Raw genomic sequence first — 26,605 nt, 5'->3', positions numbered from 1 at the left:
TTTATAAAGGGATAATGTTCCAAGGAGCTTTGCTGCCTAAAGATTTATAGGAATTTAAAGGAACTTAAAAATGCATGTTGTTTCCTACTGTACAGTTTCTGCTTTGTTTATATATCATACTTTACTGAAGAAAGAGCTATGCTCCTTTCTCCTAATGTGTATGCACACATAGAGATATTTATCTCATTCTTAGTGATATTCTTGTTGGAGTAATTGATTGAATTTAGGTATTTGTAAAAAAAAAAAAAAATAGGCCAGGCACAGTAGTGTACACCTGTAGCACTTGGAAATGGAGGCAGGAAGAAGAGTTCAGGGTCATTTTCAGCTACGCAGAACTTGCGTGGGCCCAGGCTGTCTGAATCTCCCTTTCAAAACAAACAAAAACAATCTCCTTCTCTCTCCTTGGTGAGAGAAGAAAAAGATAAAAGAACACGTGGTTTGAACAGCAGTCTTGATACCATTCTTTTCATTTTTTATTTTAAAGATTTCTTCTTCTTCTCTTCCTCTTCCTCCTCCTCTTCTTCCTCCTCCTCCTATTATTATTATTATTATTATTATTATTATTATTATTATTATTATTATTATTATATTTTGCTTCATGAATTTTTGTCCAGTGTACACACGCAGGAGTCTGCAGAGGCCAGATCCCGTGCAGGCTGTTGTGAACCATCCTGTAGGGACTAAGAATTGAACCCAGGTCCTCTGAAGAGCAGCTAGGATTCTTAACTTCTGACCCACCTCTCCAGCCACGTTCTTATCCATATGCTTTCACAGCCACGTACATGAACATATGTGTAACTGAATCTTGTCTTCTCATTTAAAATTGAAAAAGGCAAAAGACCCCTGTCTGCTTTGTGGAGGGCAGTGGGCAAAGGAGAATTCACCTGAACCTATGCAAAGACTGCCTGGAGAGAGTTAAATAGTAAACTTAGATGTAATCCTTTAAGATATGTTGCTACACAAAGCAGAAATAAAAACAATTTGTAATGAATGCAACTATCTCTTTTTAATAACATCATAAAGGGCTTAAGGGTATTAGAACTGACAACAGTTCACTAATTATCCATGATTATATCTGTGGGCTTGTTCACATAGTTTTTATAATTAATTTACTCTGACCGTGGCAAGGCTATAATTTATAGCATTTTTTTCAATTAGTAGAATTTAAAATAATCTTTCCTGCTTTGCTGACAGAGAGACATAGGCAGACCTGTTTGTAAAATGATGTCTTTAGAATTTGTGCTGGTGGTATGTCTGAGTCACACACACACCCAGACAGACAGACAGACAGACAGACAGACAGACATACACACAGAGTGAGGGGAGAGGGAGGGACGGGGGGGGGGGGAGAGAGAGAGAGAGAGAGAGAGCACGCTAGTGCTTGCTAAATGTGTATCTTCCGGTGGAAAAATCTTGTTTTTAAAGTTGATTTTGGCCCCACACAGGAAGGCTGGCAGTTGAAGTTTGCATTATAAAGATAATTTTTTTCCCCCAAACTCAGGATTAAAAAAAAAAAAAGGATTTTTAGGATTACTTTACATAACTTAGACTAAAGGAGGTATGTTTTGCCTGAGTTCTGCATACTGCTTGATTTTGTCCTGCTGGAGGCCCTCTAAAATGCTGCCTGACTTGTTGAGCACTGTGCATGTGTTGCCTCATGGGGAAACTCAGCTGATGTCTGCTGGCACTTTACACAGCTTGTCAGTTGCTTGCCTACAGATTCTTCCACTCAGGTTGCTTGGATGTAGAAAGGCAGGGTCATAGGTTGAATTAGCCTGTACAGAGAAAGTAGGTCCTCTTGCTGTGGCTTTTAGGCAGTAAGACCATTTCTGATACACAAACTGCCCAATATAAAAATGTTCTTAGGTTTTATACTTCACGATTTAACAGCTTTGTGTAGATACTGATATGTGAAAACAAAGTTGGCCTGACTCCATCCTTTAGGTCTCTTGTAATAGAAAAGACAGCAATTTCGCAGTTACACATGTATTTGTGATGTTTATGCTGAGTGTCAGTGGAGCTCTCTAGTTGCTTATAAGACAAAGATGGAACCGTAAGAAGGGAGCGGGGTCTAGGCAGTAAGTTTTTTGTACACTAAGATCTGAAAGGTGAAAGAGGCTATGCTAGGAGTTTAATAAAGCATTCTTTCTATCTATGAAGATGGTCCAGTGTGTTAAAGGGGCTTGCTGCCTGAGAACCTGAGCTCTATACCCAGAATCCACGTGGTGGAAGAGAGAACAGACTCCTGCACGTTGTCCACTCATATGTACATTCTCTCTCTTCTCTCTCTCTCCCTCCCTCTCTCTCTCTCTCTCTCTCTCTCTCTCTCTCTCTCTCTCTCTGTGTGTGTGTGTGTGTGTGTGTGTGTGTGTGTGTGTGTGTGTGTGCACATTTTAAAATAGAAAGCCACGGTGGAGAGTGACTAAGAAAGACATCAGATGTTACCTTTTGCCCACCATGTACACACACAGACATGTACATACACAGACATATACACACACGCAGGCAAGCACACATAAAGACTCTGACTAGGCCGGGCATGGTGGTGCACACCTTTAATCCCAGCACTCGGGAGGCAGAGGCAGGAGGATCTCTGTGAGTTTGAGGCCAGCTTGTTCTACAAAGTGAGTCCAGCACAGCCAAGGCTACACAGAGAAACCCTGTCTTGCAAAACAAACAAAAAACGACTCTGGCTAGAAAAAAAAACAGCGCATGCGAAGGCTCCGAGGTCGGACGGACATCCTGTGCTATATACAGAGAGAAAGGGGAAGAAGCTGGGTTGTGAGGTCGATGGGCACATGATCAGGCAGTGCATTCTTGTTCATATTACTTTGGGCTTTCAAGAATGGTAACAGGGCCTGGAGAGATGGTTCAGTGGTTAAGCGCACTGCCTGCTCTTCCAAAGGCCCCGAGTTCAATCCCAGCACCCACATGGCAGCTCACCACTGTCTGTAGCTCCAAGATCTGACACCCTCACACCAACGCACATACATTAAAATTAAATAAAAAATATTTAAAAAAAAAAGAATGGTAACAGAGGAAGTTGAAGGTTCTAAACTGGGGCTGGTATCATCACTTGTAAAAAGAAAAAGAATATAGGATTCTAAGTCTCACCACTGCTTCTGGGGGCCTCTCTCCTCTTCTTCAGTCTGCTGCCAAGTGTCTTGAGATCTTTTCATTTCCTTCCACCTACTCACTCTTTAACCCTTTGTAAACAGACTGCTATCTTCAGACTCTACATTGCTCCCTTGAGATCACAGGCACCGTTCAGCCATGTATTGGCACCTTTCCCCCGCCCTTGCTATGTAAAAGCTTCTTGTCGGCGGACGCCAGCCCACTGTCATCTGGTGTCTGAGGCACAGCGTGCGCTCTTTTCTCTTGGGTCTTTATTTCTTGGGTTTTCCTCCTCTGATTGCATCCCTCTCCCCAGTCAGGTTCTCCTCAACGTTCATGTGTTTTGAAAGCCATGTTGCTCATCCACTTTTGCCTGGGCCCAGTTAGTTTTCTGTTTATCTTTTCCTCTCTGCTCTTTCTGTCCCAAACACTGGTTGAGCCATTTCACCTCTGTTCAAAGCATTGGGAACAAGAGGCATAGGCACTCGTGACAAGGGCTTGGCTGAAAGAGGCACTGTCCTGCCCTGAAGGAGCAGACATGTCAATAAATAATTTCAGGGTGGCCTCAGATGTTGGAGAGAGGACTAGAACGCATTAGTGAGGAGATAGAGGCTGTGCAGGGGCATGGGCACAACTCAGAAGTGACGACCTTTTGGCAAAGGCCTGGAAGGTGAGTACAAGAAGCAGCAGAAGGTGGTAGGAGGAAGCCAGGGCAGGTGTAGAAGCAGCCCCTGTGCTCCCAGTCTTCTGGCCTGGTGACTTGCTGACACGTCACATTTAAGTGCACCAAAACTGATGCCATCTCTTTCTGACCCATGACCACACTGATGGACAGTTTCTCTGCTTTTCTTTTCTTAAAACTTTATTTATTTATTATTTATTCAGTATTCTGCCTACACGCCAGAAGAGGACACCAGAGCTCATTACAGATGGTTGTAAGCCACCATGTGGTTGCTGGGAATTGAACTCAGGACCTTTGGAAGAGCAGCCGGTGCTCTTAACCTCTGAGCCGTCTCTCCAGCTCCCTCTGCTTTTCTCAATAACGTGTTCCTCAGCTTCAGGGGCTACACAGTATGTGTTATAACTGCTGGTTCTGTGTTTGTGGCATTCCAGCCGACAGCTGGGTAGCATGTAAACCAGCCCGTGCAGAGGTCCAAAGCTTTACGTGCTGACACCGAAATCTGTATTTCTACTTGTCTTGAACATGTAAAAGCCTATCAGTTTCTGATTGTACAAACAGATGGCAGGCCAGATACGGCGTTTGCTCAGGCCGATCTTTCCCGCCTCTCTTCATCATCCTTCCCTAGCGATGTTCCTTCCTCACGATTGAGCCTTTTCCCCAGCTGTGACTTACCAGCGAACTGGGACTTTGCAGCCTTCAAACTGGCTTTCCTTTCCTGGGTTGCTCACCCCTACTCTCTCACTCAGCCCCCTTCCCGGCCTTCTTTCCTAGTCTGTCTTCCATGCAGATGGCAGATAATCTTCTTGAAGCTTCACTGAGGTCATTGTAGGATTTCTGGGGCCCTATGCTTTTGAAGCCCTATGGGAAACAGCCCCAACTTCCCACGTAGGCACGTTTTGACATAATCTCAACTTACCTCCCCCCCTGCTGCATGCCCCCCCTGTCTTTTTTTCAATAGAGTCTCACTGCCCAGGGTGGCTTGATTTCTTGGACTCAAGGGATCCTCCTGCCTCAGCTCTCTAGCTGCTCCCCACCCCACGGTACCCAGGTTTTGGTTCTTTGCAGACTTCTCTCTGTTGTACAGTCACAGGTTCCTGAGGAAGGGAACTGCCCCATGGAATACCTCCTTCCTTGAGGGGCTACCGGGACTTCATTGAATAAATGTTAAACTCTGTGTAGGATATTAAACATTGGACACACTGTATGAGGAAGTGCAAGCGTAGGCATTTTACTGCAAAGAGTCTGGGCAAGTTCAGCCTTTGAGTTTTGTGAAGGTTCATGAAGTATTTTAGAAGACTTTGGTTGTATCCTTGGTCCGTTTCATGCCTTAAATAAATTTCAGGTAGATTATTAATATTCTTTCTGAGGAATTGATGTGCTTTGGTTTTATAATCAAAAGAAGAAAAGAAAAATGTGTTTTGTAATTGACTGTGTTTCCTTGCTTGCTAGCATGCTCAAAGTTAAGTTATTGGCTTGCTTTTGGTCGCTACATTTTTAAAACAATGTTTTAGCATAAATTTATTAGATTGAATTGTCAAATATTAGATCTTCTCATTTATTTTTTCAATTTTCATGTATTTATGTGTGTGATGTACATGAGTATGCATACATTTTTTTTCTGTTTAAGGGTGTATATATGAGTGTGTACATGGAGGGTTCATTTCACATGTGTGGAGTCTTGAGGTCTCTCAATCAACCTCAAACTTACCTGTATGATAAACCTTGATAGCCAGCTTGCTCTGGGGATCCTCTGCCTCTGCCTTCCCAGGTTAGAATTATAGATGCGCCATTATGCTCACCTGGCATTTATATGGGTTCTGTGGGTCTGGACTCCGGTCCTCATGCTTGTACAGCAAGTGCTTTAACACTGAGCCATCTCCCCAGCCCACAGACCCGTCTTTTAACTAGTGGTTCTTTTGTATGTATCTTTTATATTTACATAGGTATCTTCAATTCTGCCTCTTCTTTCTTGGTGATGGAATTATAAATGGGGCAGAATATGTGTTGGGGTCATGGATGTGGATGTAGGTGACTACACTGCGACCCTGCAGAGTTGGGCAGATGGAGTTGGCTTTCCTGGGTAGCGAAAGGCTGCCCTTATGGGCCATGGATTAGCTAAAGGCCTTTGATGATGAAATCAGTGCTTTGTTGACAATATGCTAGGACTGTGAGAGGTCAGAGGGGAGCTGATGTTGGACTCTTGTCTTCTGAATTTTTTCCTTTACTATCTAGTGTCCACACCTATGTAACAAAGAAGCAAGAACAGAGCAGCTCTTCCTCCTGGGGAATTCTCACCATGTCTAACCTCAGAGTCTTGCTTCTTTCCACATACACACTGGTAGAGCTCTTTTTCTCAAGTTGGAAAGGAGGCAACAATTTAACCATGTCAGAATCTCATGAGTGCTCAGGGTATGTCAAAGGTAATCCTTACAATAAGGATGGGGCTGGGACTAGATAACAAGGACTTCCTGTTTTAACGCACTAACTGGTATAACAGAGTACCTGATGACTCTACAAAACAGAAAAAATGGGGGAGGGAATCTAAGTAACTTTTGCACCTTGATTTCTGCCACCTATAGTAACAACATGGTGTTAAGGGATAAATATCTTGGGTGGAAAAGGCAATAGGTGGGCCAGTGAGTGTTTGGCTGGTCCTGTCTCCCAGGTCTGAGGCGTGTCTTGTCCTCCCAGCTGTAGAGAAAGGGTGCATGAGGATAAGGCTCTGATTTGAGAGTTCTTAGCCTGCCTCTGTGGGATTTGTATTTTACATTTGTGATTTAATTTAATATCTGTAAGAGCCAGAGAGTAGGATCTTGATGGGATTTTTTTAGGTGCAAACAGACCACTAACTTGTCACTTATAGGCATTGGCATTTAAAATGGGACCCGTGAAGCATGTTCCTAAAGTTTCTGAAGTAGTTTTAGGTCCTTGGAAAAGTAACTGATATGTTTGTGTAGTATTTGTTTGCCTTGAATTCCTGGTCTCAGTTTGTTTCCTGAGTAGCTAGGCCTGTTAGGACCATTTTAACAAACTCACTTGGTCCCTGCCCCTGCTTGCGCTCTTTAATTTCAGGATTTGGAAGGCAGAGGCAGGTGTATCTCTGTGAGTTCAAGATAGCCAGAGCTACATAACAGAAAGACCCTCCCTTAAGGAAAAAAATAGGAAATACCTTATTGTTTGGTGAATGCTCCTTTCTCTGTTACACACTTGGAGAGCAGCCATCTGTAGGATGGGTGTGTAGATATGCAGAGGCTCTGAGCTTTGCACTGAGTTGAATCAAACAGGCTGACCTTTCGCTTCAGTCCCTGAGTCATGCCTTCAGGTTCTGAGGTCCTCTCCTTGAGATTCTGTGTACTTTTCTAGCTTATATTTTACTGGCCTTTGGGATGATAAAATTACTCCTGGTTTTCTAGCTGTAACTCAGTTTTCTGTTTTGGCAGGGCAGAGAGATCTAGTATTTCAGATACTTTGTGTATTAGCTTGGTCTTTTGTGTGTTGACTTGAAAACTTGACCATGTATATATATCAGTGTGCATGTGTGTGTGTGTGTGAAAGGTTCTCCAACTTGCTAATAATCACTGAGGGACGGAGTTTCCAAAGAGCAGCGGTATCTTTAAGCTACAGATTCTAAGTGTGGTTTTTTCTTTTCTTCTTTCCTTTCTTTCTTTTTTGTTTTTTGAGACAGAGTTTCTCTGTGTAGCCTTTGCTGTCTTGGAGTCACTTTGTAGACCAGACTGGCCTCAAACTCACCAGGATCCACTTGCCTCTGCCTCCTGAGTGCTGGGATTAAAGGCGTGTGCCACCACGCCTGGCTAAAAGTATGGTTTTTCTATGCCTGCTTTAGCTCCCAAATAATGACATGGTGATCTGTTACATTTATTAATAAACTTTAAGCACTATAGCTGGGCAGATTCTCAACTATTCTAACTCAACTATGCTGACCTGGCCTACTTCCCAGCCATGTGCCCTGTTACCTGCCAGCTTAGTCTCGCCCTGGCTGCTCTCGCTCCATCTTTGTCTTCATGGCGACTTCCTCGTGACGACCTCCTCATGGCCTGGTAACTCCTTCACTCTCATCTCTACTTGGGACTCCCTCCTATGATTCCACGTCCTGCCTCAACTCTTCTACCCAGTTCTTTACTAACCAATCAGAGATGATGGAGAACAATTTTTACACTACATTGAGATAGGAGATTCTTCAATAGTAATGACAGTGCCCACATCCAGGCTGCAACCAAGTCTCTGGGCCCAGAAATCAGCGTCTGAATACACAGTGCATAAACTATCCCCCAACATTTCCCCAGTTTAGTCCAATAAAAGGCTCTTTCTCTTACAGTAATAAACTATATATGGTAAGGACAATTATGAAAACTATCTGCCATAGCTCACACCTGTAATCACAGCACTCGGGAAGCAGAGGCAGGTATATCTTTGTGAGTTCATGGCCAGCCTGGTCTACAAAGCAAGTCCAGGACAGCCAAGGCTACACAGAGAAAGCCTGTCTTAAAAAAAAAACTAAACAAGGCTCCTCAGGGCTGCTCCCCACAGCCATGCCCCACCTGTGAAGCCGGGATCCTCGTTACACTGAGGCTCAGTCCGCTGCTCCACCACACAGTCGTGCCCTGAGATGCACCCGCGATCCCTTCGCTGTCGGGGCGCCACAGGCCGCACCGTGGTGAAGGTGACATTCAACTCAGTGCTAACCCGGAAGGAGGCCAAGAAGGACGAGCCCAAGAGCAGGGAGGAGGCGCTCATTATCCCCCCGGTGCCCCCCACCATGCTGTGGCAGTGGATTGCAAGGACCTGGACGGTGCGGTCCCAGTTGGACAGAGGAAGGCCTGGAGCTGGTGCATGTGCTTTGGATTGGCCTTCATGCTTGCTGGAGTCGTCCTCGGAGGAGCATACCTGTACGAGTATTTTGGCCTTCAGCCAGATGACGTGTACTAATAACTACTGTGGGCTAAAGTACATCAAGGATGATGTCATCTTGAACGAGCCTTCTGCAGATGTCCCAGCTGCTCGCTACCAGACAATTGAAGAGAACATTAAGATCTTTGAGGAAGATGAGGTTGAGTTCATCAGCGTGCCAGTACCAGAGTTTGCAGACAGCTATCCTGTCAACATTGTGCAGGACTTTAACAAGAAACTAACTGCTTATTTGGACTTTAACCTGGACAAGTGCTATGTGATTCCTCTGAACACTTCCATCGCTATGCCACCCAGAAACCTTTGGAGCTACTTATTAACGTCAAGGCTGGGACCTACTTGCCCCAGTCCTATCTTATTCATGAGCACATGGTGATCACTAGCCGTAGAAATTGTGGACCACCTGGGCTTCCTCATTTATCTGACTGTGTTACGGACATGGAAACCTACCAGCTGCAGTGCCGAGAATCGATCTAAGGTACTCAGAAGCGTGAAGCCAGTGGCTGTTTCACCATTCTACATTTTGAGAAGAAATTTGCTGTGGAAACTTTAATTTGCTCTTGAGCAGTCAAGAAAAATGTGGGGAGAAATTCAATGCCACCGCATAACCCTCTGATTGTATTTTGTGCAGTGATTGTTTTTTAAAATCTTCTTTTCATGTAGGTAGCAAACAGGGCTTCGCTGTCTTTTCATCTCAGTAATTCAATTAAAAGCCATTATCTTAAAAAAAGAAAGCAACACCTTTCCTTTTTTCCAAGTGTGCTGTCTTTGATATTTGAATTAGCAAATATGTGAAGTCCTCTGGTAAGATTCGCTTTTCCATAGAGCTTACATACTAGGAAGAATTTAAATTTCTTGAAATCGCTTGCGTGGATTTTTATGTGTTAATTCTGTACTTCCTAGAGGGAGGGGTACCCAAGGAATAGTCATATGCATATGTTTAAGGACCACAGTGACTTATTGTGGATGCACGTAGCCCTGCTACCTAGTCTGTTAGCATTTGAGGCTACCCTCTAATATTCCTTTAATTGAAATGTGCAGTATTTTCGGAATTGCATTTAACTACTTTAGAGGATGATTTCAGCCTTGATATTTTAACATCCTAGGTCTCTGTTATAATAAGATTTTAGACAAATGTTTGGAATTTAAGAAATAACTCATGTTACTAATTTGTATATCTCATATCTGTGCAATGGAATATAAATATCGCAAAGCCAAGAAAAACCTTAAAACAAAACTAAACAAAACAATAATAACCTCCCCTCCAAACAAAAACAAAACCCTCAAAATCCCAGAACAAACACAAAACCAAAACAAAATAAAAAACCAAAACCAAAGCAAACAAAAAACCAAACCAAAGCCAAAAAACAAAACAAAACAAAACAAAACAAAACAAGAAAGCAAAAAAACCTATCAGGTAAAAATTACACTTGCAAAGTCCAGTCCATTTGTATTTGGCAAATCTTGGAGAAAGCACTCTTCTATTTACCCTGTTTTGGTGAGTTCAAAGTTCTGTACTTAAATCAATTTCAATCATAGTTTGCATTTATCAACTTAAAATCATCTACTTAGATCTAAAAGCATTTTAAAAAATTGTAAACAACTTAAGTTTATATGTGAGACTGTAACTATCTAATCTTCAGCCCCATCAGAGACCTGAGAAAGATAAATATTACCTGAGTAGAGCAAGCAGCTTCCAAAACTATAGAAATGACAGAGACAGTAGATTGCCTGCATGGCTACCCAAGATTCCTTAGCAATTGGCCCATTATATGACAGTCTTTTTTTGTGAAGCAGGAATTATGAAGGATTGCTTAAATTGTTTTGGCAAAGCAGGGCAGTTGACTTTCCTGCATGTCTTGCTTGTCTACAGCTTGGACAGCATGCTGTCTGCAGTTGAAGAAGGCTAGTTTCCTGTCTAGTGGCTAGCTTGCCCCAGCTGAAGCAAACTCCACATGGGGGTTCTTTGATGCCCATCATCTTCTTTGAAATAGAATGGGTATGCTTCTAGGAGCTGACATATCTCACTGTCAAAAAGCCTTTTATTAATAAAACATTTTAAAGTACCATATTTCGTATATCTCTGAGGTTTTTGAAGACCGTCTCTGTATTTATAGTATATCTGAATAGGCAAATATTGCTAGTTACTAGATATTTACTGTCTGGTTAAATTTAAAAACATTTACAAGAGGATAAATAAAGCTTATTTGTTATTAAATAATCTAGTACCTAATATGACCATGCATTTGATTGACTACTAACTTTCATTTCTTAATTATCCTAAACAGTTTGTAGTAGCAGCTTTTAAGGACTAGAACTTCACATTACATTTTTAAATGAGTTGCATAGGTAGAATATTTTATATAAAAGTTGGAACATATATGCAGCCTATTGTAACAAAAATAACTTTAAGTCAGTATACAAAGATCCATACCAATGTACATTTTTTTTGCCCTTTAGTTTAAAAGCAAATTCAATAGTCTACCCTTTTATCCTATCATTCCTGTATCCCTCCTTTTTCTTTACATCCCTCTCCTTCTCCCCCTAGCATTAGATAGGAGAGAAAGATAGAGGAAAGGAAAGAAAAGAGAGAAAGAGACCCCTGAACCTCACCTCTCTTACTTTGTCTCCTCCCTGACCAAGAACATTAACAACTTGTGACCAACCCCCCTTTATGATGACAAATATCCACCACCCACCACCACAACACACTCATCCTACTTTTTGGGAATGGGGCGTCATTTTCTTAAAATTGCTTCCTGCTGTCTGTGGACAATGTTCTTTTGGGGGCCCTGAAAAATTGGAATAAAGGCCAAGTCTGGGAGAGCTAGCTGTATCATTTGCTGTCCAGTCTCTGTGTGATGGGAAAGTGCAGGGCTTAACTGAAGTCCTGGCTGGAACAGTCTGGACCATATAGAAGTTTTTTTGAATGAGATTTTTGAGGAAATAGCTACTGAGACTGTCTATGAGGCTGAATCATCTGGGCTACTTGTCTTGCCTTCTTTGGTGTCTGGTCTTTTTGCTCTGTAAACATAAAAACTTTTAAAGGTAATATACATTTCTGCATATATGTGTGTGTGTGTATATATATACATATATGTATGGAATCTTGTGGAGTTAATTATTTTACTAATATTAATTACTGCTGGTTATAATACAGTGGTAGTTATTTCTTAGCCTGCTATTTTCCAAATAAAGGGCACAGAAACTTGTTAGATTTATGATAAGCGTTAAAGCCCTGGAGCTGAGCAGACATCAAATCTCTAAGCTTATTTAGCTATCTCTCAGCTACACAACTCAAGTTATTTGCCAATAGGTCATCCTTTCTGGGCTGCTTTTGTCCCATCAGTCTGTCCTCATGGCCATGTGCTCAACATCCGTCCTGCCCCATGGCAATTTCTTTGTCTGCAGCTTTCTCTCATCCTGCTCCTCTGCTCCTTCTCCTGCTGTCCTCATGGTCTCCCAACTCCACGCCTGGGAATCTAAACTCTGCCTACCTCTCTTCTGCCCAGTCATAGGCTTCAGTAACTTTATTAACCAATCAGGGATAATTGGGGAACGCTCATTACATCACATGGATACAGGAGATGGTTCATCATTCATATCAATGCCAGTGCCAGATGCCAAGGCACTGAAATCAGCATCTGAAAACACAATGCACATGACCCTCCTCCAACAGTGGAATGTGTAATCTCACAATTCAGCTGAAGATGATTCTCTTATCTTTGAGCAGGAAAAGCATTTGCCTTTCCTTATGAGTTAGTTTGGACTGTATAACCAAAGTGTAATACAAATTTTCATCCGTGCCATATGAAAGAATAGCATGATAAGTCCTGAGGAGTCTGTAGCCAACAAGATTTATTGGCTATGCAAAGACATGTTCTCATGTCTTAGCCAGTCTATGATATTTTTGGTTGTGAGCCTAGCCTTTAAGGGCTGAGCCATCTCTCCAGCCCTCAGCCAAACAGAGTGATCAGCAATTCATCTTGTCTGTTTTGTTTGTTTCTTTCTTCATGTCTGCAGTCAAGATTTTCAGGAGATCTCCTTTGCTCAAATGAAACCTTTATTAATTATGAAGGGATTCATAGCCTTTCTTCTCTTATTGAAACAAAGGCAAAACCTCTTTTGCAGTGTAACACACTTCTTGCCTTCCATTCTGAATCTAAGAGATCCTTGAAATAAGCAGATTGATGTAGTTCAGCAGTCCCCCCCCCAATAATCCAATGTCTCTTATCAGACATTTTGCACAATGAAAAATTTAAAGTTAATAAAGCATTATGTAATTTATCTCTGGGGGAGTCTTTGTTACCCCACCCCCGTTTTTTGTTAACCATCTCTTTTAAAGTACAATTAGATCTCTCTTCAGATGCTTGTCCTGTAGGATTGTGTGGTATACCTGTAAGTGTTTTATATCACTATATGCAAAAAGCTACTTCATTCTATTAGAGACATATGCTGGAGCATTGTGAGTTTTAATTTGTACAGGTATTCCCATAATATCCATAACTTCTAGTAAGTGTGTAAATACAGAATCAGCCTTTTCAGAACTTAAAGCAGTTGTCCATTGAAATCCTGAGTATATGTCTATGTATGTGCACATATTTTAATTTTTCAAATTCTGCAAAATAAAACACATTCATTTGCCAAATTTCATTTCTTTGGGTACCTGTAGGGTTGCTTCATGTGGATAATGGAGTTTGGTTATGGAAAGAACAAGTAGGACATTTCCTTATAATTTCCTTGGCTTGTTGCCAAGTGATAGAAAGTCATGTTTCAACGTGGTGTTTCTTATAAAATCCTGAAGCTTCTAGCACATTTCCTATTAGTAGCATCTGAATACACAGTGCACAAAACCATCCTCAACCTGTGTTTGTATGTGGGTGAGTGTGTGTGTGTGTGTGTGTGTGTGTGTGTGTGTGTGTGTGTGTGTGTGTGTAGAGATAACTCAGCAATTAAAAGCACTGGCTGCTCGTCCAGAGGACTCAGGTTCGATTCCCAGCACCTACATGGCAGCTTACAACTGTCTGTAACTCCAGTTCCAGGGAATCTGACACCCTTACACAGAGCTGTGTTAACAAAAACTCGAATGTAATAAAATAAAAATAAATTATATATAAAAAATGACTATAAGTATATTTGCATGTACTGCTTGTTGTGGCACATTTTAAAGACTTGGATGTCAGGCAACCCGTCCATGTTCTAGAACTTAATAACTGTAGTGCTTAAGTGTTACCTGTTTCTGGTTTATGTATCCTGAACTGCTGCCATTGTGTTTGACACAGAGTAGGAATCCTGTAAAAAGACTGTTTTGTCCTCTAAAAACCAAGGGAGGCTAAGGTAGAGGTTGCCATGAGCTCAGGAATTTAAGACCAACTTAGAGAATATCATAAGAACTCTCTCAGAGAGGGGATGGTAGTGGTGGTAGGGGTGCTGGGCAAGTTTCACTAATGTATTTTCTTTCTTTCTTTTTTTTTTTTGGTGTGTGTGTAGGCAAGGCGTTAACAGTTCAGGTGTCCTCAAGGGTCATTCACTTTTTAAAAAAAAAAAAAATTGAGAAAGGGTCTCACTGACTGGCTAGGCTGGCAGGTTTCACCTCCCGGGCATTACACACATGTGCCCACCATACCCACCCCGCCTCCCCGGGGATGGAGCTTATGGCCTTTTCTTGTGCAGCAAGCACTTTACTATCTGCGCCATCTCACCAGCTCAGGTATCTTTCAGCTGGAGAAATAGCAAAGCCCAAAAGACAGTGGAACAGGACTCAGACAACACAAGAAGAGGACTGTTTCTACAGAGTCGCCACTCAGATAAAAATAAAGGAACATCTAAAGGGCCACTGCAGTTCCTGAGAGTCCGGAAAGGCTGTTGAACTACTTCCTTTTTGGCTGTGAATTCTGTTTACTTTCTTCAGGTTAGAACTAGAGCTCTCATGTTTTTTAAGAGATCATGAAGTCAGCCAACCCAAGCACAGTTGGTTCTGAGTTCAAAGGAGCTGCCTAATAAGTACATTTGAAGTTATTAACATACATGGCCATAAGAACTGGAAGACATCAAAGTGCTTCAGGAAATGGCTCATTTTCTGTTTTGACAGTGGAGGGAAGAGAGTGTGGCAACAAGGTGACTGGCCAGAACCTCTGTGGACCAGTGCTTTAGTAGACTGTTGCTGTTTGACTCAGGTTGGTTTTGTGAACCTCCCATCTCAGCATCCCACATGCTGGGATTACAAACATGTTGCATCATGCTTGATTTTTCATTGATTAATACTGTAGTTCGTAAAATAGCTACATGTAGAATTAATTAAATTAAATACTTGTTTATTGAAGTAGCTCCAAAGAAGCTGAGATTTTATTTAAGAATTTTTAATTATGTATACATGTGTATGGGGGCTATGTACTCAGAAAAGGGTGTTGGATCCTTGGAGCCTAAGTTACCAAAGACTGTGAGTGCTGGGAATTGAACTTGGGTCCTCTGGCAAAGCACCAACTTCTCTTAACCACTGAGCCATTTCTTTAGCACTGAAGTTGAAGTAGACTTTGAGGTGATCTAAGATGTTAGGATTCTTTAAGCTTTGTCTGTTAATTTGGATATTAATAATGATGGTATCCTATAAAAGAGGGGCAATGGAGCTGTTTGTTTGGGAGAGGTGTTCTGGGTGCACAGTCTGAAGGAAAGGCTGCATCTAGGAATGATTAAACTTTTCTTTTTAAAAACGGTTTTAAATATTTTAATAATGATTGAATCTTTAATAAAAGTGTTCCCTTTGATGTTGACATTTATTTCTAGGTTGAAGCTATTGTTAGACTAAATGAAAAAAATTACATAAGTAATTTTATAACAAATAAAATTCTATCCCAGTCTTTGTTACTAATTAATATGTAAATATACATTATGTAACTTTTGTTACAGGCTTTTTCTTACATAAACATTTTTAAAGTTCTATTGTAATATAACCTTCATAAAAGCCTTTTTAAATATCTCTTTATTTAGTTTAGGTGTTTTATTTTGTTTAGATAAAATCACCTATTATATAATATTTAAGCTATTTCTGCCATTTTTTACTATGTGTTATTTAGAGTGACAGTCTTAGCACAATCAAAATATTTATTGATCAACTTTGAAAAACATTGAAGATACTGTGTCCTACTGTATCAAATGTTCAGCCAGGCTTTAGTTATTGATAAAAAATAACCAAGCAAAAATTGCTTTGGTCTTTAGTAAATGATTAATGTATATTAAGAAGTTATTTCTTCTTCTTTTCTTCTTCTTCTCCTCCTCCTCCTTCTTATTCTACATATACAAAGAAGTTATTTTTAAAATTTCTTTCTGGCCATGATCGTGAATGCCTTTCTAGCACTTTAGGAGGCAGAAGCAAGCAGATCTTGGTGAGTTCAAGGCCAACCTGGTCTATACATATGCCTTCTAGGATAGCCAGGACTACACAGTGAGACCCTGTTTTAAAAAAGAAAAACATTTCTTTATGCTTTTCTTTTATTTTTTTTCTCCCCGGTTTTTGAGATATGGTTTCTCTGTGTGGCCCTGGCTGGTCCTGGACTCACTTTGTAGACTAGGTTGGCCTCAAACTCACAGAGATCCACCTGCCTCTGCCTCCCGAGTGCTGGGATTAAAGGTGTGCACCACTACCGCCTGGCTCATAAAATAAATTTTATTAGTTTAAATACATTTATTTATTTTATTAAATTTATTTTATTAAATTTTATTAAAAATCTTTTAAGGGATACTTCTCTTTTTGTTCCTGGTCTTCCTTAGCATGTCCATGCAATAATTACCCAGTGCAGGAAACCATTATGTTAAGAACAGTAACAAGAAAGGGCAGTGGGCTGGGGAGATGGGCTAGTTGTTAAAGTGCTTGCTGTGAAAGCGTGAGAGCCAATCCTTAGCACCCAGGTAAAAACTTGGCTTGGTCGTATGTCTTGGTAATCCAGCGCTGGGGAAGCAGACAGGGGGATCTGCAGCTCACTGGCCAGACAGTCTCAGGTTCCAGTGAGAGACCCTGTCTCAAAACACACATAACACTTCTCCACCACCAAAGATGACAGCTCTTTGAATTTGACCTGTGGGCTTCATGTACACACATGCACGTGCACTTGTACACGGTCACCCCGTCCCTCCCAAAACACATTCCCCAAGAGGCTTGAAAGCTCCTAACTGATGGGTGCTTTGGTTTCATTTCACTTGAGACTTAAGGAAATTTGGGTTTAAGAGGTGAAAAAATTTCACACTTCTCATCCCGAGCTCCATATTCTCCCACTGTGTGCTGCTTGGGGACAACGGAGTACTCTGTGGAGTCAGGCCTGCAATGCTGAGGCTGTTGTAGTCTGTTGGGAAGCCTCCAGTGGCTTGCTTGTCTTCAGTTGTGTCTTTTGGTCACTGTCAGTTCTGGCCGCATTTGAGTCAGAATTTACCTCCCTTACCTTGTCCTTGCAGGGAGTTCTATTGGTGGCTCTTTCTCAAGGTGAGATGAAGCTGGAGCCACTGCAGTGAAGGGTTATGGCTGAACCCTGAGGCAGACTGTGCTGACTAGGACTCGGGCTTGCACGGGGGCTTTGTTCTTCTTCCCTTCTGATATCGTCTTTCCTTTTGCTTAATCTTTGAAAGCTACAGAGGATGCATTTAAAATAATTGTAACCTTCTTCTTATATTGTTAAAGAAAGATATATATTTTAGGAAATCTTTACTAATGCAGATATGTTTATTTTCTACTGACATGTTATTCAAAATGTTATTTTGAATTAATTTTAGATCATTCATGTAATCATTGTATGTTTAACAAGTTAGGGTTTAGTTAGAATACTGTGCACTCACTGTTAACATCCTTTCAGAGATGTTAGGACAAAAGCCTAATGATTGGTCTTTTCTAGGCAATTACTGAGATTTGCCATACCACTGAGCTGAAATAATAGCAAAATTGCCTCTTAGAAAAACAGTGGACCAGTGAGAAGACTTAGCGTGTGAAAGCACTTGTTTCCAAAGTCTTATGACCTGGGTTGACCTCTGGGACTCAAAAATGGAAGAAGAGACCTCACCTCCATATGTGCATGGCATACACACACACACACACACACACACACACACACACACACACACACATGCACGCACATACACATACACTTTCTCTCAATAATAATAAGATATTATTATTAAAGTAATAATAAAATATATAAGAAAATTTAAGAACTAAAGAACTACGTAAAACATTCTTAAGACCTGACATTCACACAGATATATAGTTTTGTTAAGAGCTTAGCATTTACTATTTAGTCTTTGTTTTCTGTGTTTATGAACCTATATGTTTAAATTTTTTTGTCTGTTTTTTGTTTTTGAGATAGGATTTTGTTACATAGCTGTGGCTGTCATGGAACTCACTTTTTAGATCATGCTGGCCTAGAACTAGCAAAAATATGCCTGGCTCTGCCTTTCAAGTGTTGGGATTAAAGGCATTCACCACACATCCCTTGAGTTAAAAAAAAAAAAAAAAGAAAAGAAAAGAAAAGAAAGAAAGAAAGAAAGAAAGAAAAGAAAAGATGTTCAAGGAGATTGTAGTGTGCAATTGTTTTATTATGTGAGTTTTCCATCAAATGATTCCTTATTTCCTCACCCCAGAGTCATAACTTTTAGTGGTATTTCACAACTTTTTATGATGCATAGTTCTTATTGCATGGATGAACCAGAGTTGACTAACTTATTCTGGACTGTGGGGTCTATGTATTGCTTGTCTGACCTATGTTACATGTATAAATATTTATACCTCCATTTTTATATTTATTTCTGATTACTTCCTTAGGATACTATTAGAGGCATTGTCTCAGAGTTTTTTTTCTCCTCCAAATTTTAGTCACAAGCATGATCTAAAAAACACACACTGATCTTTGGCTATTGGTAGATCAGGTGGCAACGTGCTTGTCTAGCGTGAAGCATTGGGTTGGAACTTGGGAGGAGGAGAGTAAGTTCAAAGTCGTTTTCCAATACATAATGAGTTCGGAGACAGAGTGCTCTTAACCACTGGGTCTCTCTTCAGCCCCACTAGTTAGGTTTTAGATTCTTTTCCTTCCTTGGTATATATTTAGTCCAGTGGACTTGGCTATCACAACAGTGTTACCAATGATTCGATTTTCCCTCAGACACCCCTAACAATCTGAGTTTTTGGCTTCTTAGCTTTGCTCTGGAGGTTTGAGGTAGAAGCCACATTAAATGACTGACTGGAAGATAGTTCTCCTGTGGAAGAGGCAAACTTTGTGTTTACCAGGTATGTTGTAATGAGTCTTGACAATCCTTCCAAGTAAACAGAGGTAGCTTTTTCCTCTTATGACAAAAATGTTGACTGCTCATGTCCTTTCATGTGTCTTATACTTATGAGTATTTACTATGACTTCACATTTTTAGTTAAAAATATTTTATTATTATTTTTTAAATCTTATGTTGTGTGCCTGCTGCCCTTGGAGGCTAGAAGATGATGTTGGTGCCTTTGGAATTGAAGTTACAGCCGTTTGTGAGCTGCCACACGGGTGCTGAGAATTAACTCGGGTTCTCTGGAAGAGCTGCTAGTGCTTTTAACTGCTAAGTCATCTTTCCAGCTCATACTTTATTTTATTTTAAATTAAAATATAATTAGACCATTTGCCCCTCTTTTTTTCCAGCTCCTCACTCAAACTCATGGCCTCTTTTTAATTATTAGTTACATATGTGTGTATATATATATATGTGTATATATATATATATATATATATATATATATATATCAATAAATAAACAAATGTAACTTGCTGAGGCCGTTTAGAGTTGCCTGTATGTATATGTTTTTTGGGCTGACCACTTGTTATTGGATAACCAATTAGGGCGTTCGTTCCTGGGGGAGATTAGTTCTCGCTGTCTCAGCAGTCCTTAGTTACCTGTAGCTCTCCATTTAGCGGTGGGACTCTGAGATTGCTCTCAGCTGTGTTTACATAGCAGCTGGTATTGATGTTGTTCTGGCCTTGTTTAGGCAGCCGTCTTGTTGTGGTTATGGGTATAGCTTTCCTGTCATATGTAGAAGACACGATCTTGCTGCAGACTTCCTGGTCCTCTGGCTCTTACGATCATTCTACCCCTTCTTCCAGAGCGTTCCTTGAGCTTTAGATGTACTGCTTGTGTAGTGGATTTATCAGCTGAGGCTGGGTACCCCACGGTCAGTTATTCTCTGCATTTTGACCAATTGTGGCTTTCTGTAATGGTCTCTCTCTGCCATAAGGAGAAGCACTACCTGTGGGTCTAAGGATGAGGACTTAGATTGCAGTTAGACATTTATAATGGTTTAGGAAAGTGGCTGTCGGAGGTGCTCCTTTAAGATCTGTGACCTCACTAGCCATGGGTACAGTACCATGCACATTCCTACTTTTGACTGTTAATTTGATTGCACAGGTCTGTTTCAGTGAAATTGGAAGCAAAAATCTTTGCAAAGACTTGTGATAACAAGGTTATAGCCACACTCCCTGGGGTGTGTGGTTCATTTTTAGTATTTTGCCTCAGGCACCTCTGTGTGGCTTGATGCTTTTAGGCTTTCAAATGCTAGAGATGAAGTGGTTTGATATTAATTTATAACAGGGTAGGTTTTAGATATCTCCTGGGCATTAAGTCACTGCCAGCTGGGCCTAGGCTACATTTAATACTGGACCCCCTTTTCTTTTATTTGCCCCTTTCTGTGTGCCTCTCAGTTCACATGAAAGTAAGTATACCTAAACAGTCAGGAAACATTTGTTGGTTGCTTTGTAGTTTATAAGATTAAAGCATGTATATTGAAAATCAAACCTAGAGAATACACCGTAAATGGAGCCATGTGCTGAAGACCTGGGGCCTTATCCATGAATGTCACTGCTGTTCTGCGACTTCACTGTTAGAATGCTCCCTGCACCTTGCAAGCATTGGTATTTCTAGTTGTTGCTATTTGAATGGTTTATTCATGATGTATTTCTTAACTATAAAGTACGCAGTTAGATTGATGCTGATGAAAAAATTTTCCCTTTCACAACAAAGTAGTATTCTGAACTAGTATACTGATATCTTTTTCTAATGGAAAGAAATATTACATTAAATTTAAAATTGTACTCCCTAAGTTATGGAATTGTGTGCTACTATATACCAGATAAGATTCCAAAAGGTGCTATGGTAAGAAAATTCTTGTGTAGGGGGCCTGCTGTTCAGTGAACCTGCTTTTCTAGAAGTTTGATTTTGAGCTGCTTTTCTCTTCTCCTTTGGTGTTTGTTTTGTGTAACCAAAGCCTCTTAAAGGGACAGGCAGGACCTACAGCTTTCAAGTGTGAGGGCTTTCTGTCTTGGTGTCCTGGTGACATCTTTCTTCCTTTTCTTGATTTCATTTCCTGCCACAGTGAGATTTTCTTCAGAACCTTCTAGTAAAGAGCTTCCCCAGAACGCTGAGTTTCTGCCCTCAGTGGCCAGGTCTCTGAGGACTCTTGTGTTGGTCTCCCTGGGTGCTGTAGATGGGCAGTGGTAGTTTGTACCTGAGCCATATATAGGATTCAAGCAGGCCATTTTGTTAATAGAATAACATGGCATGAGAGGTTTCTAGACAGGTAAACTCTACAAATGTGTGCCATATCTTGACCTGGTAGTTTAAAATTTTTAGAAAAGAAACTGGTAAAACATAGCATAAAAATTGACAATGTTAACCTTCTAAAAGTATTGTTCATGTGTGAGATCTCCAGAACTCTTCTTATCTTCAAAATGGAAACTCTGCACCTGCTACTTAAATAGTAACTGCACATTTTCCCAAACTCAACAGTCCATTGAGTTCATTTCTGCACCTCATATAAATGACATACATATTAGTCATTTTATAAGTGGTATTTTTTACTTAAACATGTTTTCAAGGTACATCCATATTTTTATATATGAGAATTTCATTCATTTTTAAGAATGGATAATATTCTGCTGTACATATGCACTGTTCTTGTTCATCTGCGTGTTGATAGACATTTGTGTTGCTTCCACCTTAAAACTGCTGTGAATGATTCTTCTATGAACATAAGTACAAATATATGAGACCTGTTTTCAACTGTTTTGTTGAATTGACAGTCTTTCAGACAATTCTAATTCAAACAAGCCCAAAGCTATGCTCATCTTTCCCTTCAAAAATGTCCTTTATCTTAAACCCCTATTACATTGTAGGAGTGCACAGTGATGGTCCTTTGGTGTGTTTTGCCTCATCCTGCATGGATACTGGATACTGGTCACTAAATTTTGATTTGCAATTCCTAATTATCCTGTCAGTTCATGAGGATGTTTCTTCTCAAGAAGTTCTCTGAGTGAAGTGTTCATGGTCAGGTGAGTGGGAGTTGCTGTGAGGTGGCTCCATTATCCTCTTACAATCCACAAAGTGTACCAAAGTGCTCCCAGGTTGACGAGGCCTGTAGAGAGGAAGCGTAAACTCAGCCTTGTCAAATCTGTCTGGCCATGAAACCATTGGGGTTTTGTTTGCTTGCTTGCTTTTCGTTTTGTTTTGTTTTGTTTTGTTTGTTGTTGTTTTTTGAGACAGGGTTTCTCTATGAAGCCTTGGCTGTCCTGGACTCACACTTTGTAGACTAGGCTGGCCTCGAATTCACAGAGATCCACCTGCCTCTGCCTCCTGAGTGTTGGGATTAAAGGTGTGCGCCACCACGGCCAGCTCAGAATCATTGTTTTAATTTAGCACATACTAATAGGAGGGTTAAAAGGCACCTTGAGGCATTCCTTTCTACCCTTCATTCATTCATTCCCTTTATTTATTTATTTAGATTGATTGATTGATTGACTGATTGCACTGGGGATGGAGCCTGCTGCATCCTGTGAGCATTCTGCCCCGACATGCATCCCAGCCATCTGTAAACTTCTGCCTTTCTTTACGCATTTTCCCTTGTAGAGATTGTTGTTCAAACCTGAGATCAGGGATTTTCAATCTTTTTTTCATTTTCTACTCTCTTTGGCAGTCAGTTGGGTAATTGGGAAGACAGAATGAACCCTGTACGATGATGACTCACTCGTTGCTCTGCGTGAAGTTGGATGTTCAGTTTCTGACTAGAAATGTCAAGTGCAGAGACAGTATTGTTAGGTGGGAAGTAGTTTGGGCCTTTGGTAACAAGCCTGTGGGGAGCAAGTTCTTTGACTTGTCTCAAGTTTGCTTACCTTCAAAATGGGGAAAAGAGTAGAACCTACCTTCTAGGTTTGTTGAGAGAATTGAGTCCTTGTGTCTGCTATGTGTGTGTACATGTATTAGCCCTTCCCATCCCCAGCTGTTCCCTCCTCTCCTCTGTCCTCTGACAACATTGTCTCTGATTAATATTGTCAGTGTTCTGAAAGAGGAAAGTTAGAAAACAGAACATTTGCTTTATTTATTATGTGTGAGTTGTCAAAGTCTAGAAAACGGAAAATACTAGAGGAAACACTGGAAGAAATTGTGGTTGCAAGTGCCTGGCTGGCTTAGAAGGTTTTAATTTTTATTGTGTCTTCGGTATTTACACTAGAAAGTCTCAACAGTTGAGAGTGTGAGTTTGAGTTGTAGCTCTAGGACGTGGGAGAAGTTACTGTCGTCTTGCCAGCCTCCATTTGCTCATTTGCAGAAACGAGGCCAGCTATATGTGCTGGGTCTGACTTGCAGTGCTAACTGAGAACATGCAGAGCCCAGCCTGCTGTAGCAGCCAGGAGGCATTCCTGAAGAGGAGCAGAGCCCTGTGTGCTGTCTTGCTCAGCTCTGGCACATCTTCTTTTGTGGGTGGTAAATGTCCCTTTAAGGCCTTTCCCCATAGTTGATTTTAGATTTATTTTATGTGTATGAATGTTTTGCCTGTACCTGGTGTCTGTGAAGGTCAGAGAAGGTGTTGAATTCCCTGGGTGCTGGGAACTGAACCCAGGTCCTCTGTAAGAGCAACCAGCACTGTTAACCACTGAACCATCTCTCCAGCATCTACTTTATTTTGTTTTTGTATGACTATAAATACTTTTTTCCCAATGTAGCACACTGTCACTAGTGGGTAAATTTGAGTTGTAACTCCAAGAGAACAGCTCTGTTAAAATTTAGTCTTCGGCAACAAATGCCATCTTTAGCTCTGACTACTTACTCTGAGCTTCACGGAAGGCTCTTCAGTGGCCCCTGAACCTCCTAAAGGGCTCAGGAGCATTCCTACCATCATTTTGCTAACTGCTGAGCTGGGCTCTTGTTAGATCCAGAGGATCTCTAGAGGCCAGAAATGTACAGAAGCACTGTGTTCTTCCTTTCCCAGTTCTTGGAAGTTATGTCTATTACCAGAGCTTCCTTGTACACTAGGAATAAGAGCTATGCCAAGTTCCTTAAGAATTCTTAGGTTTTACCACTAAGAAATAATTGCTCTCCCAGGACTGGGAATGTAGCTTACTTAGTAGCATAGTTGATATGCTTGCCTAGCACATACAAAGACCACGGCTTAAGCCCTAACACTAGTGGGCATAAATGGCTCATGTTCAGAATCCCAGAATTTAAGAGGTAAAGGTGGACTGATCACAAGGTCTAGCTGTCTTGGCTGTATAGGAAGTTCAAGGCCTGCCTGGGTGGTGGCGCACACCATTTAATCCCAGTGTTTGGGAGACAGAGGCAAGTGGATCTCTGTGAGTTTGAGGCCAGCCTGGTCTGCATAGGGAGCTCCAGGCCAGACAAAAATTGTACCTCTGTATACCTTTCTCCTTTATCACAGCACTTTTTTTTTTTTTTAATGAGGTCAATCAGGGAGGCAGAGGCAGATGGATCTCTGTGAGTTTGAGGCCAGCTTGGTCTACAAAGTAAATCCAGGAAGGCCAAGGCTACACAGAGAAACCTTGTATTCAAAAACAAACAAAAAAAGAGGTCTTGAAAATGATCACTATGTTCACAAATTCCTAAAATATTTGGTTGGCCAAGAAGCATGCTTATTTTGACTTTTCACTTATGATTGTTTAATGTGAAATGTGAACGAGAGGAAAGAGTTTCTAGGGATGCTGTTGCATTGCTTGTCTGAAGCGTTTCTGTGGAGGGAAGAGATAAATTCTTTCAGATGTAGATATAAATTACAACACATTCTTGGCTCCCTTAAGCCCTTAGGGATAAAGTATTTTGGGGAAGCTTAAGTTTTTTAGATGTTGACAATTTATTCTTATAATAACCATATTTTTAAAACTTTGAGAAAGTTAGAAAGTATATTTGCTTTTCCTTGCAGGTCATGTTTTATTCATCAGGGCCCCTTATGAACATAAGTAGTGCTGAGCTCTGCGTTCACGGGCTATAGCATAGCCACAGCAGGAAGACCACATGACAGCTGAGCAGGACTGGCAGGGCCTTCCACACTGTACTTTATTTTTCAGGAAGTTTCAATTGAAAAATTACTTATATAATAGAAATTCTCTCCAGAATTGTATGAGTTCTCTAGTGGCATGCATGTGTTTCTGCTCACATACTGAAGCCCATGGCACAGTACATGCACATGTACACACACAATATTTATTCCACCTTGAGCTGTGGCCCAGAATTCTTGTGTTCTCTATAGTTTTTCTGTTAACTCCTTGTTTTCTCACGACTGGTAGTATGTCTGTGTGTGGGACCTGTTCCTGAGGATGCTCACACTTGCTGTGTAGCCCCAGTGAGATGTATGTGTCATCTCTGAAGCCTTTCCTTTGGTGAATACATATTCTCTGTGTGCTCCAAACTGTGGACTTGCATGCTGACATTTATGTAGAAAGGAGTATTATCAAATCACCTTGGGGGGCACTGACCCATTTTTTTCTACAAGCTCCAGCATTAATTGACTTGTGACACGTGAATATTAAATCTATAGTGCAAGCTGGATTTAGAGTACAGTTTGGCACCATGTGGTTTCTGTGGAGTCATTTGAAGCCCTGTATTGGAATTATATCTATAACCTTGACTTGGTAAATAGCATGCATTTTGTGCCCAGTTCCTGTTATGCCTGGTTTAATCTGTGAACCTTTGTGCATTGGATGATATTATTTCCATTTACAGAAAAAGGAATCCATTTTTGGAGAAATGAAGTACTTCATTCATTTTACAAGTAAATTCTTGTCTGACATGAAAACTCACACTTTTTCATACTCAAACATACTACCTGCTAGTGTCAAACTGATGATGCCAAACTTCTGCAGACAGCAAAGCTCCAATAAACTTGGATGGAAGCGTGGAGTTGGAACACCTTTCCCCTTTCTGCACTTTGCTCTTCCTGGCTGTGCACTCATCCTAGAGGTGTGTGTATATATGTGCATTTATTCATGGATCTGCTGCTCCTGAGCCACCTGACTCAAGGGCTGACTGCAGCTGGAGTAGTGTGCCCTGCTTATCACATGTCTTTAGGGCAACGTGTGTTATCAACTTTCGGGTAATAATTCTCTGAACACGTGAGCCAGTAGAGTTTCTAGAAAAAGGATAGCAGGTGGATTTATTTGATTCTCTAAATAATTATAACTTTAAAAATGTTCCTACAGAGGCTCGTAGTTCTGTTCTGGGGATTCTAGGAAGCCTATCTTGAGACTGATGCTGCTGTCTCATTTTACCTGTGTCACATACTGTATAGACATACAGTCTTGAGAAAAGAAACTTTAGGAAGCATTTGCTTGCCAGGTGTTTTTATGCTTAAAAAAAAAAAAAGATTTATTTGTTTATTATGTATACAATGTTCTGTGCCTGTACACCAGCAGAGGGCACCAGATCTCGTTATAGATAGTTGTAAGCCACCATGTGGTTGCTAGGAATTGAACTCAGGACCTCTGGAAGAGCAGACAGTGTTCTTAACCGCTGAGCCATCTCTCCAGCCACTTCCCAGGTTTTACCAAAAAAAAAAAAAAAAAGTGGCAATGAACTCAACTTTTAGTTGAGAAACTT

At 40.8% G+C, this 26,605-nt stretch overlaps 1 protein-coding gene and 1 pseudogene across 2 annotated transcripts in view; both read left to right on the top strand.

Moving 5' to 3' along the window:
- JAK1 (Janus kinase 1) overlaps positions 1-26,605 on the top strand; it is a 127,757-nt gene that overhangs the window by 7,608 nt on the left and 93,544 nt on the right. The gene's annotated exons all lie outside the window — the stretch shown is intronic.
- On the top strand, positions 8,390-9,946 carry LOC311600775 (integral membrane protein 2B-like; annotated as a pseudogene). Its single transcript has one exon. The product of its transcript is annotated as an integral membrane protein 2B-like (transcript).

This window comes from Acomys minous (genome assembly GCF_964271855.1).
Source record: "Acomys minous genome assembly, chromosome: 6".
Lineage (NCBI taxonomy): Eukaryota > Metazoa > Chordata > Mammalia > Rodentia > Muridae > Acomys > Acomys minous.
The sequence above is the reverse complement of the archived record's forward strand: the minus strand, read 5'-3'. Positions and strand labels throughout refer to the sequence as shown.